This window comes from Leucopleurus acutus (genome assembly GCF_964270905.1).
Source record: "Leucopleurus acutus genome assembly, chromosome: 1".
In the NCBI taxonomy this organism is placed as follows: Eukaryota; Metazoa; Chordata; class Mammalia; order Artiodactyla; family Delphinidae; genus Leucopleurus; species Leucopleurus acutus.
The window spans coordinates 93347902-93360148 of record NC_139142.1 but is presented as its reverse complement, the minus strand read 5'-3'; positions in this window follow the sequence as shown (position 1 = coordinate 93360148).

The window sequence follows — 12247 nt, the reverse complement described above, 5'->3', positions numbered from 1 at the left end:
CCTTTTCCCAGAACCACCATTGTAGCCCATCCTGCCTACCCTTACAGGGCCTGGATTTTGAAACTCAAAAGCCAGGAAAGTATTTTTTTTCCCTCTGCATTCTGCTTTCCTGAGGCAAGGGAAAATGCTCAGCTGATTTGATTTAATGAGGAGGGGATAAAGGTAAATCAGGTAACACTAGCTAACCTGCCCACAGCCCAGGGGTTATACTGGATGGAGGAACATCACACACACAACCTGAGGCTCGAATGGGGGCGCAGCATGCTTGGGAAGTTAGGACTAGTTTGGTACCGCTGGGTGGAGTGCAGGGCAAATGGCAGGGGAGGGGACTGCTAAGGCAGATGAAATAGGACTTAACATAAAAAAATTGATGTCTTAATACTTATGTGTTGTTTTTGTAAGGCTGGTGGCACAATCCTACATTGGTTTTGTGTAATTTATCATCTATGCACTTTAAAGTGACATAAAGGGCTTCAGAAACCATGATCTGGCCACCACGCTCATCATAATTTGGGTGGTCTAGCCATCTACAAAGTGTCCAAAGTTGATACAGTTGAACTCGTTTGAGGGTAGTAAGTATCACCAGACTTCACTGAGAGGTGCTGCCATAGCTGTTACCAAGCCTTCTTGCTACTTCAGAAACTGCTACTGCTTTCTGCCTTCCCTCCCTCCCCCACAACTCCAGCTCCCATTCCCTACTTCCCCAGGCTCCACCAAACTCTTCTTCTTCCCCAGTGACCCTTCCAATTCCATCTCTTCACTGAACTCAGGCTGACCCCTGAGGACCCTGTTTTCCTTTCTACCCTCTCAGGTAGAGGATGTATTTTCAATCATACATACTCCAATTTCAGTGTCGGGAGCTGGGGTTGGTATCTTCCAGGGTGCTGCCTCTGGACCATTACTCTCTTTTTCTTTCTAAAATACTGTAACCTCCTTGAGGTTCACACCGTCCACCCCCTTACCCTGACTCCCCTAGTCACTGAAGGCTTTAGTCTCTTTCTCCATGTCTTCCTCTCCACGCCATCATCCTAAGGCACTAAATGTCCTTATGGCTGATCGAAGCAACATCCTGGCTGCAGAGTTCCTTGACGATTATACCTTCAGTGACCTTCTCCCTCCAGCTCAGCACACTCCCAGGGGCATAGCTCTGAGCTTGTCATCATCAGAAACTGCACCTCCTCTGGCATCTCATTCTCTCACCACCACCTTCCAGCTCATTTGCTTAAGTCCCCTCACTGAAATAATTCTCTAGCCTCATTGAGATCTCCGAGCCAGTGGCCTCACCACTTTCTCTATGTCCGTGAACCTCCTCCTATCTTTATTTTCTTCTGTATCTAGCTTAGAGGCCGTAGTTCTTCCTACAGTGTCCTAAATCCATTGTGCCCCTCTTCATTGTCCTTGCCTGGCAAAGCCCCACAGACTTATTTATGCCTGTGCCGGAGTACATCAGTATTACTGGAGAATATGGCGCCACTGAGTACTTGGGCATGGCTCTAACTTCGTGTTCTCCAATCTTGTTTGGGTCTTCAACACTGCTCAGCAGTTTTACCATGCTTTGCTAGAAGCTCCCGCCACTTTCACAAATTTTATTTCCTTTTCTCAGAGCTTTATGCTTCCAACCCCTTTATTCCCAGATAAGAAGCATGGCAGAGAAAACTGATGGACTGAATTTGCACCTGTCCTCTCCTCCCAGGTACAGTACAATGGAGTACATGTCCTTCTTCCAATCAAGGTCAGTCCCTCCACACATTGTGCCCCGGATCTCATCCCCTCCTACCTAAGCAGGGGTCCTGTTCCATTAGGTGTACCTTCTCCTTCCCCAATCTTCAACCTCTTCTTCACACCTGGATTCTTCCCATTAGCACTCAAATATATGCTGGAATCCTTCATCACCAATAAAGCCAAGCAAACAAAACTTCCCTTCATTCCACACATCCCTCAAGCTCTTACCTGCTCTTCTTTTATTAATACAGGATTCTTCTTTCTTCTTTCCATTCTGGCTTCCTACTTCACCAGCTTGCAGAAACTGCTCTTGCTGGGGCCACCAGTAGCTTTCTTGCTTTATCCACTGTGAAGTTCCTGCCTTCATTGGTCTTGATCTCTTGGCAGCATTCAATACAATTAACCACGTCTTCCTTCTTGAAACACTCTCTCCTCTTGGCCTTGGTGACAAAAATACTTTTGTGGTCGTCTTTATACCTTCTGACTGTTCTTTCTGAGGATCTTTTGCCTGTTCCACCTCCTCCCAAATTCTAAATTCTTGAGTTCTTTGGAAATTCTCATATCATACTCGCCCTTGGCAATTTCAACTTTTTTCCCAAGGCCTTAAATCCATCCCTATCCTGGTTTAATCTTTCCTGAATTCTTACCTTTTCTATCACAGAACTGTAATTAAGTACTTATTAGGGTGATGATCTATTTATCGTTTCCTCTGCTAGAACCATAAGCTCCATGAAGGTGAGCAATGTCTTCTTTATCTACCATTCCTATAATCCACTGGGTTAGCCTAGAAAAAAGTGACTGAGCTTCAATGCAAAGTTCTACCTAGTGGGCCTGTGCTCTGTCTGCCAAAAGAGGAAGCAAACATCTGCCCTCATGGGATTGTCTAATAGTTAGAACTTCTCACCACAGTCTTTTCTCCCAGATTTACATTCAAACTATCTTTTCCTTAGTGCAGAATAGGAAATCTAGATAATTTCTTTTGCCAAAAATAGAGGAATCCTGTATTAATAAAAGTAAAGTGAACACTGAAGAGTGAGGGAGTCTTCAAGCTTTGAAGCAGTGGAGTGATATGGTGAGTTCTGTATTTTGGAAAGCTAGCTGTCAGCAGTAAGGAGGAAGACTTTGTGGAAGGAGAGAATAGGGGCAGGGGCATTCGTGTGAATCTGTTCCAGGGGAGAGCTTATGAAAGCCCTAGGTCATGGGTGGCACTGAGAATAGGAAGAAAGAGGGAAGGTGAGACTTTTCAGAGATAAAATGACAATTGAATATCAGGGTAGGATGATAGGAAGTGAGAGATTGCCCTGAATCAGAGGATCCTTGTACTGACCCATCATCCCCTGCAGTGGGCCCTCACATACATGCTGTTCTTTTTCCTTGGAAGGACCTGCCCCCACATTTAACTCCTTGGAATCCTGTTCCTCCATCACGATCTTTAGAAAGATCTCCTGGATTACTCCAGGGAGAATGACTCTTTCCCTCCTCTTCATCCCCACAGCACTTGATTCAAATGGTCAGTATTATTGCCAGTTGTGTATAACATGAGTGCTTATGTAGTTGAGTGTATCCAGGCATTGTGCCACCTCTGATGAAATAGCTACTTCAAACTAAAACAGTTGAAAAAAATCATAAACTGAAAGAAGCATATTTACTGTATTTTCTTGGCTTACAGTTAATTAAAAGCATCTTCTCATCTTTAATTTTTAAACAAAGTTCTGGTGGGGCAGGTTAATAATGCTTATAACTCATTTATCTTACAAGATTTATATAAAGGTCTTGGATGAGCCTGGCCTGCTCCTTCCTTTGGTTTTGGAGGAAACAATCTCTTAGTCCCACAATAGCTTGAGGCACCACCTCTGAGCTTCTAAATGACGCATATCCTGAAAACCCATGGTAATCTCATTCCTGCCCCACTGATTCAATTAACCTGTTTGTAAGCTATTTATGTGTGCATGCTTTAGCCTTTTAAAAGGGGCCAGGCATTTTTAGTCACATTGGATGAAAATAATAACATGGTTTAACTCATATATGATGTGGGTTGGCTTATACAGACGTCTTCGTATTTAATGCCTTTCCTAAAAATTCCCAACATTGACTAGGGCTTCAGCAGTCCTTTAGGACCAACGCTTCCATGAAAATACTCAAAATATGTTTGAATACATGTCCTACATTGTCACCAAGAGCACCCTGCCATCTAATTCCAGTGGAACCCTAATGATACTGCAAGACCAGAAAGACTGCCTCCTTGGGAGACAGCTCCCCGATCCCCATCTTCCTCCTCTGAGCAGAGTGTAATCCGTTTGCTGTTCCACCTTTGTCATTTGCATACTCGTTCCCTGTGGAGTTTATCACATAAAACCTTGCTATTTTTATTTGTATTCATGTCTTCCTCTTTAGCTGTATCAGAAGCTTCTTAAAGGCAGAGAAAACATTCTCTTAGTGTCCTTCCTACCTGCCCCCCACACCCTCCACCCACGCATACTGGAATCCTAACACCTTGCTTTGCACTTAGTTGGAGTTCAGGGTTCTAGAAAAGTTAATGAGTGAATGAATCATAAACATATTTTGGGTCATCTTCCCCATGTGGTGCATCACCTGCCTTTGCCCGCTCTGAAACCCTCAGCCTCTTCTCTGCCCACTCTCCCTGGCCTTCTACAGTTTCTCCCCATCTGTCTGACATTTATCTCCACCTCTAAAGGGCTTTCCAAATCTGCTGAAATGCTGCTGCCTGCACCATAACTCCCTCTTTTGACGCATTTTTAAAGCCATTTAGTAAGACTTAATTCGGAGGCTTGGCACTCTTCCATTTGGAGAACTGTCCTACCATTTCCGGTTTCTCCAGCCCTGATAACACTGCCCCCTCAATGCTCAACCTACGGCAACTTTGCAAGAAAGCCTTATGAAGTCTCCCTCAGCAAACGAGCTGGTTGTCTTGGAACCAAAAGAAGCTGTGCGCAGTGTCCAATTTACTCCCTAAAATCCCTCTTGGGACTGAGGAGTTGAGCAGAATGTGTCTCGTTCAGGGTTCTTTCCTTATACCATCTTTTCTTGCACATAGCAAGAAATTTTTTTTTTTTTTTTTTTTTTGCTTTAGTGATTGCTTGACGGATGTTCCTGGCATTAGTGACCCTAAATCCTAACTCTGCCTACCATGATTCTGTAGGTGTTTTCACTAACTTCTATCTCCTCTAATGATCACATTGTCCTCTGAATGGTGGGAGGGCAGGCATCATTAGCCCTGTTTTACAGATGCACAGTCTGGGGCTGGAAGAGAGATTTTGTGATTTTCCTAAATTGCCATGGTTTGTAAATGGTGGTGGTGGGCAGAGGCAAGGGTAATTAACCCACAGCTTCCTCAGACTTTCCCACTTTCTCAAGCTTTTGTCAAAGTTGTCGTGAGCAGCATTTGCTGCAGCCAACTTTGGTTCCTTAGACATTTAGTCATCCACTCAAGCTGGCTCCCCTATTTTTTCAGATTTAAACTCTTCTAATTGAATAAACCAGATTTACATTTTAAAGGGAAAACCACCCTTATAATCCTCTTACATTTTGTAAATCTTTGTAACATTTCAACAGGCCCTAGGTTAGAATTACAAGCAGCCGACAGATATATACGGAGCACCTCCTTGTTAGCCCTTCTGCCAGACACAGGGAGGTTGGTTCAGGGTGGGAGATGGTGGGGGACAGGGTGGGGAAGGAGTGTGGGGAGCAGGAGGGCCTGGAATCCAGTCCAAGCTCCACTGAAGGGACATCTTTTCCAAAGTTTATCCTCCCAGAGGTGGCTTTCTCTAAATCACACGAATGTGCTGCATAGACTAATAGGGGTCCTGCTAGAAGGGGAAGGGGGAGAGAGGCAGGATAGTTTACAATCTAACCTGAGAGTCAAGCCACACACCACAAGTCACATGCACACAGAGGCCTGCACCTAGGTTGCACTGGGATAAAGACATGCTAGAAATGTCACCAAGGATGTATACCAAAAGCTGACTGTGGTCGTGGGCAATAAAGGAAAACAAAGGCAGGAGAGGTGATTGTAGGCTGGGAAGATCTGGAAAGCTTTATAGAGAAGAGACAGTGATTTGGAAAGCATGCAATCCTAGCTAAAAGGAGGAAAACATCATCCCTTTCCTTGGCAGGGCCCTAGAGTCCTACCCAGTGCCTGCTTAAAGAGACTCCAGTCCTCTGGAAGTAGGTAGGATATAAAATGCCCAGTACAAAGGAGAGGAGAGAGAAGAAAGCAAGGGGCAGAACGCTGCCTGGATCTGAGTCTTGTTCTACCACTCAGTAGCTAAGTGAACTTGGGCAAGCTGCTGGTAGATTCTGGACTTCCATATCAGTAGTACCTACCTCCTAGAGCTGGTATACAGATTAAATGAGAATATTACCTACGAAGTGCTTAGATCAGTACCTGGCACACAGTAAGTGCTCAGTAAGTGTTAGCTATTATTATGATCACACATGCATGCATGTGTGTGCATTTACTGATATGTACACACAGGCACAAACAAAATGCCTCTGGTGATCCAAAAGTAGTATTAGGATCCATAGATTGAGAGTAATTCTAAAAGACACCAGGAGAGGTCAGAGAAAGAGGACTTGACTTTCATGTGTTGCTGCTGTTTTTACATGGTTTAGCACTTTGGAATAACACTCAGAGGAAAATATGGCAATGAAAATGGTGCTGTTTGGGACTGATCTTATGCCCTGGGCTCAGGCACTGGGGCACAGGGTCCAACAAGCCAAGGTCAGTTTGGATTCCCCACACCACAGCCTGGAGGCAAAGCTGCTATTGGCTATGAACTCAAGAGCCAACAGTCTTTTGAGCTGCACCCTTCCCAGAGGTTTTTGTGGTCCGGGCCCTGGAGGTCACAGAGACCAGAATCATTGCTAAGGGAGATTTCCAGGGTGGCTCTCATCACTCTTACAGAGTCACCACCTGCTCTACCCTGCTCCAGACTGAAGGGCACACGGAGGCATGCCCCAAAGTGTAGTTAAGTTGCGGCCATCACCCCCACTTTCTACACTTGCTGAAATCTATACTCTTGGGCAAGCTACTTAATCTCTTTAAGCCACATTTGTAAAATGGGTATAATAATAAAATCGTTATGGGACTGGTTGTGAGGTTTAGATATAGTAAGGTAACGTTTAGCATTCTATAAAAGGTAGCCATTATAATTATTAAACAACCACTGTTGTTTTGATGCTGTAGGCAGAGAGAAGGGGGTGGCCACTGCTGAAAGCACACCTGAAATTCACATATAATTTTGGCGACCATAAAATTTATTGATCAAATGGAAAAACTTTTGAGAGTAAAGGGAGTGCTATTAGTGATGGCACTGGGACAATAGGCATAAATTGGGACTGTCTTGGGTAAACTAATCCACGATTCTCTACCCACTGCCCACCACTCATTTCCAAGGCCACGCTGTCTGACTGTACCTCTTTATTCAAAACACAGTTCTTAGTGATTGAAGGAACAAAATAGGAAATATTTTCTCCTTTTTGACATCTCTGTCTTTTGGAAGGTGTTTATTTTACTGTTTAGGTTAGCTGTCACTGATTGGGGAATGAATATGTGTTAGCCCTTGTACCCAGTGCTTTAAGGAAATGAGCTCTAAAATCCTCATGACCACTGTGGGAGGTAGGTGCAACCTCTACTGCACAACTATGGAACCTGAGGCTCAGGGAGGTTAAGTAACTTGCCCAACCAAGGTTACAGGTCCATTCAATGGTATGCTGGGGATTTACCTCATAGGCCAAAGCCTATGACCTTTACTGGATCAGAATGTTTAGAGGTGAGTCCAGAATGATTTTGGGGGGCCCTCATTCCCACTCCTCACCTGCTGGACTTATAAGGTGGGCTGCCAAGGTGTATATCTTCCTCCCATGTGTATGCCAGTTCCCAAACCCTCAGGCCTGAATAACATTGGCTGCCCTCTGATTTTCACAGAAATGGGAGCTTCATAAATATAGTTATTAAACCTACTCCTAGTTTCTTTGTAGATAGAATCTTGTGCAGTTTTCATAAGACCTAAAGAGTATATAGCTAAGCTGGCAGCAGATTTTATCCTTATTTTTTTCCATTTCAATATTCCCAGGGTGGGGTGGGAGCAGGGGTGGGGAGCAGCATCTCTAGACACGATGCTCTTCAGAGAGAAGCTGTACAGAAACCCTTCTTTCAGGAATGCCCACTTCCAACTCTGCCCTGGTGATACACATGCACTGCCTTACCCAGCAAGTAGCTATTGGTGGAAAGCAGTAACCTTTGAATGCCTGGTTCCATGGGAGCAAAGCTAGGTCTCCCATAAAACTGGGAATGATACTCAGAATTCAGCTGAACTATTTGGGCAACTTGATCATTTCTGGGGCCCTAATTTTCAGGAGGTTAGTTCCCACGGTGTAAGAAAATGACTGCTTCCTTATAGCACCAGCGTGAGTATGAAAAGAGCTCTTTGGCAAACTCATTACTCATCCGTCATTACAGAGCCTGTCACCTCCGGGGTGCTTGTCCAAAAGTAATCTCATTACCTACATCCTATCGTAACAAGTGCAAGTTTTCCTCTGTACCCCCTGGGGCTGATTTCTTAGGACTACTGATAACAGCTTCCATGTAGATCTTGGCATCACCAGCAGGCAAGTCACAACTTTGGTCTCAACTAAACTTGGGCCCCAGGGACAGTTTTCATCCATGGGGTGAAGGGTTTCCAAACTTTCAACAGTGGTGTTGATGCCAGTCCTGAGGAGTGGGAACATCAGAATGCCTCCCTCCCCACCCACTTGCAAGCATACAAACTGAAAATTACGTTTATTCTCAAATATTCTGTTAAGATTCCTTTGCGTTACTTTAACTGTTTTTATGGAGACAGGGATTCATTTTTGTGTCCCATGTCATGAGTGACTTTCATGAGAAATGGTAGAAGTCAATTCAGGGGAGCCCACCTGTACAAGGGTCTAGTCCCATACTTCACTTCCATGTCAGGTCAAGAAACCATGTGAGATAAAAATAAACGAAATTGAGTTATTTGTAGTGAGGTGGATGGACCTAGAGTCTGTCATACAGAGTAAAGTAAGTCAGAAAGAGAGAAACAAATACCATATGCTAACACATATATATAGAACGTAAAAAAAAAAAAGGGGGGGTCTGTAGAACCTAGGGGCAGGACAGGAATAAAGACGCAGATGTAGAGAATGGACTTGAGGACACGGGGAGGGGGAAGGGTAAGCTGGGACGAATTGAGAGAGTGGCATGGACATATATATATATACTACCAAATGCAAAATAGATAGCTAGTGGGAAGCAGTCACATTGCACAGGGAGAGCAGCTCAATGCTTTATGACCACCTAGAGGGATGGGAGAGGGAGGGTGGGAAGGAGACGCAAGAGGGAGGAGATATGGGGGAACATGTATATGTATAGCTGATTCACTTTGTTATACAGCAGAAACTAACACACCATTGTAAAGCAATTCTACTCCAATAAAGATGTTTAAAAAAAAAAAAAAGAAGAAGAAACCATGTGAGAAATTACAGCCCAGTTCTTCCAGAGACCTTCTGCACAGATAATGTCTGCTCCCAATTACTGGAATAATGCTGCATAATTTGGAAAGAGGGAGATTTCCCACTTTTGGTAAGAGCCTTGTCTTCTTAACCATCAGGGTCTTTGTACACACTGTTCCCTCTCCCTAGAATAGGTCCCCCCTTTGCCCTTCTTCCTCCCGGTAAACACCTACTATCTTTAAGACTCAGCTTAAGGGGGCACTTGACCTCATCTGGGGTAAACTGAAAGAAGTTTTCTGTTACATAGGACCCAACGTGCTTCCTTTGATAAACCTCATCTCATTTTTACACTTACTAGTTCTTTGATAAACCTCCTCTCATTTTTCCACTTACTAGTTCAAGGACTGCCTTCACTACTGGGTCATGAGATCTAGGTCGACCTGGACCTGTCAGCCATGTTCCTCACATGCCCATCACCTGGCAGAAGCACAGAAGGCCCTCAGTGAAGGAGTGGAGTATTTGAGAGAATGTGTCTGGAGAACTGGCGGTGGCATATTAGGACCTTGTAGGGACCCGTTACCTGAGGCTGGAGATGCTATCTCCCTTTCAAGGGTCACTAGATGGTTCATTTCCGCTTTGCTCCTAAACTCCAGGAGAGTTAGAAGGAGCCTCCAGAAAAATCATGCCTGCCACTTGTATTATATCACTTTATGGTTTATATAGATATTTCATATCTCCAGGTAAGGAAGGTTCTATTATCTCCATTTTACTGGCAAGGAAACTGAAGTCTCAGAGTGGTGTAGTAACTTGCCCTAAATCACACAGTATGGGGCAAAACTGTAAAGGGAATTGTTTCCTGCTATGATACAGCTACATTGACAATATAGCATCATAAAAACTGTAACAATGCTATTTATGTCTTACTTCCAAGTTCCAATTGGTCACAGATCATTCACAGCCTTTTTCAAACTGTCTACCACTTACTAAGGATTCACCCAGTCCCTGTTTGCAAGTTTACCCTGCCTTATACAAATTTTGATTATTTTATTGGAATTCTCATGCCTGGCCAAAATCTCCCATGTTCTCTGTTCCACCCATTCTCTGAGAAGCCATTTTTATGCGCTTGCTCTTCTGCTTGCTTTTCTTTCCTCCAGGCCACTGACCTCCATGTCTAGCCTATGTTTGTTCTTCTGGGTTTCCAAGTATATCTCTTTTCAACATTTATCCCCTGACACTTCCTTTGTTACCATATCCAACTCTGGAGCCCTCCTTAGGTGGTGTCTAGAGCACCCATGACATCAATGATGCTTCTTTAGTGTCACAGGGTGTGGCCTCAGAGCCCCAATGACTGATAAGTTAACTATACTGCATCAGACATTTCATGACCAAACAAGTGATTCTCCTGTGAGCCTAACTGCTCATTTCAATGATAACGCCAAAACATCACTGGGGCCCCTTCTTTAGAACTGCTTTTGGAAATCTGTGACACCTTATTTTTAATATCCTCAGTAAACTTCTGGTTCAAGATGGTGGGTGAAGCACACACTACAGCCTTCCCTTGTCACCCCAAATCTCTGGAATTGATAGATATTTTTAAAATTCACAACTGAATTATAAAACAAGCAGAGGAGCCCTCCTTGGGCCAGAAATTCCGGCAGTATAGAAACTGATGGGATCAACCGATAAAGGAAAGAAATCAAAACACATACAGGAGAGCAGAGTCTCCCTACAAAGCAGGACAAAACCCAATGGGGGTCCTCTCCTGGACAGTGGATAATGAAAGCAGGAGAACACTGGGGCAACCAGCAGATTGTGAACTGGCCTCAGGAGCTCCGATATATCTTCTTTCCCCTACCAAGCAGCAGCTGAAGTGGGGCTCTGCCCAAAGACGCTTCGGATAGGGAGGGTTGGAGCGGGAGATGCAGGATATGCACAAGCCCAGAAACCTAACTGCTAAGGTATTCTGACTAGTAGCACGTTCCACTCCTTCCTCACTCTTCCTGAAAACAGATTGGAGTATAATCCGCAGCAGAACATCCAGCTTCTTTCTGTCTTTCCCCAAAAGGTGGGCAAAGCCAGCTGACTGATAAGGAATTTCAGCCCCCAAAATGAGCACATGATTAAGACTCACCAAACATTTGATGAATGCCAATACCATGGAAGGGAGTTTGTTTCACAAACTGTAAATAAAAGATGAGTTTATACCCAGGGAAAGAGACTTAATGATCAGTCAAAACAGGGCTCTAGAATATGCTGAATTGATAGCGTCAGAGACACCAACAGATATTGCATCCATAAAAAATTAACAGATAATGGACATTAATACTTTGATTTTTGAGATATAAATCTGAATGAATGGACTGAAAAGCCAAATAGATAACAGTTGAAGTGATGGCTGGGAGATTCAGTCAAGGAATTATCTTAGAATGTGGCACAAAGTGATAAAAGAGATGGGAAATATAAAAGAGCAGGTAAGAAACATGAAGGATAGATCTGTAAGACCCAATACTTGTCTAACTGGTGATCCAGAAAGCAAAAATAGTTAGAATGGAGGTAAGGCAGTATTCAAAGAAATATTAGCCGGGGCTTCCCTGGTGGTGCAGTGGTTGAGAGTCTGCCTGCCGATGCAGGGGACACGGGTTTGTGTCCCGGTCCGGGAAGATCTCACATGCCGCGGAGCGTCTAGGCCCGTGAGCCATGGCCGCTGAGCCTGCGCGTCCGGAGCCTGTGCTCCACAACGGTAGAGGCCACACAGTGAGAGGCCCACGCACCGCAAAAAAAAAAAAAAAAAAAAAAAAAAATATATTAGCGAAGAATGTCCCAGAATTGAAGAGGACCTCCTAAATTCTCAGCAGTATGAAGAGGTCACATACAGGTATCTCAGCGGGGCCACTTCTTCACCCATTGAAGATGGACTTGATTTGGGAAGCAGTAAAAAGCCATTTGAAGCCAAGTGTGGTGGAAAAGTTGATCAAACTCAGTTCTTATTGACGATGAGATGTAAGTTAAATTAGATGTAAATTTAAAATAT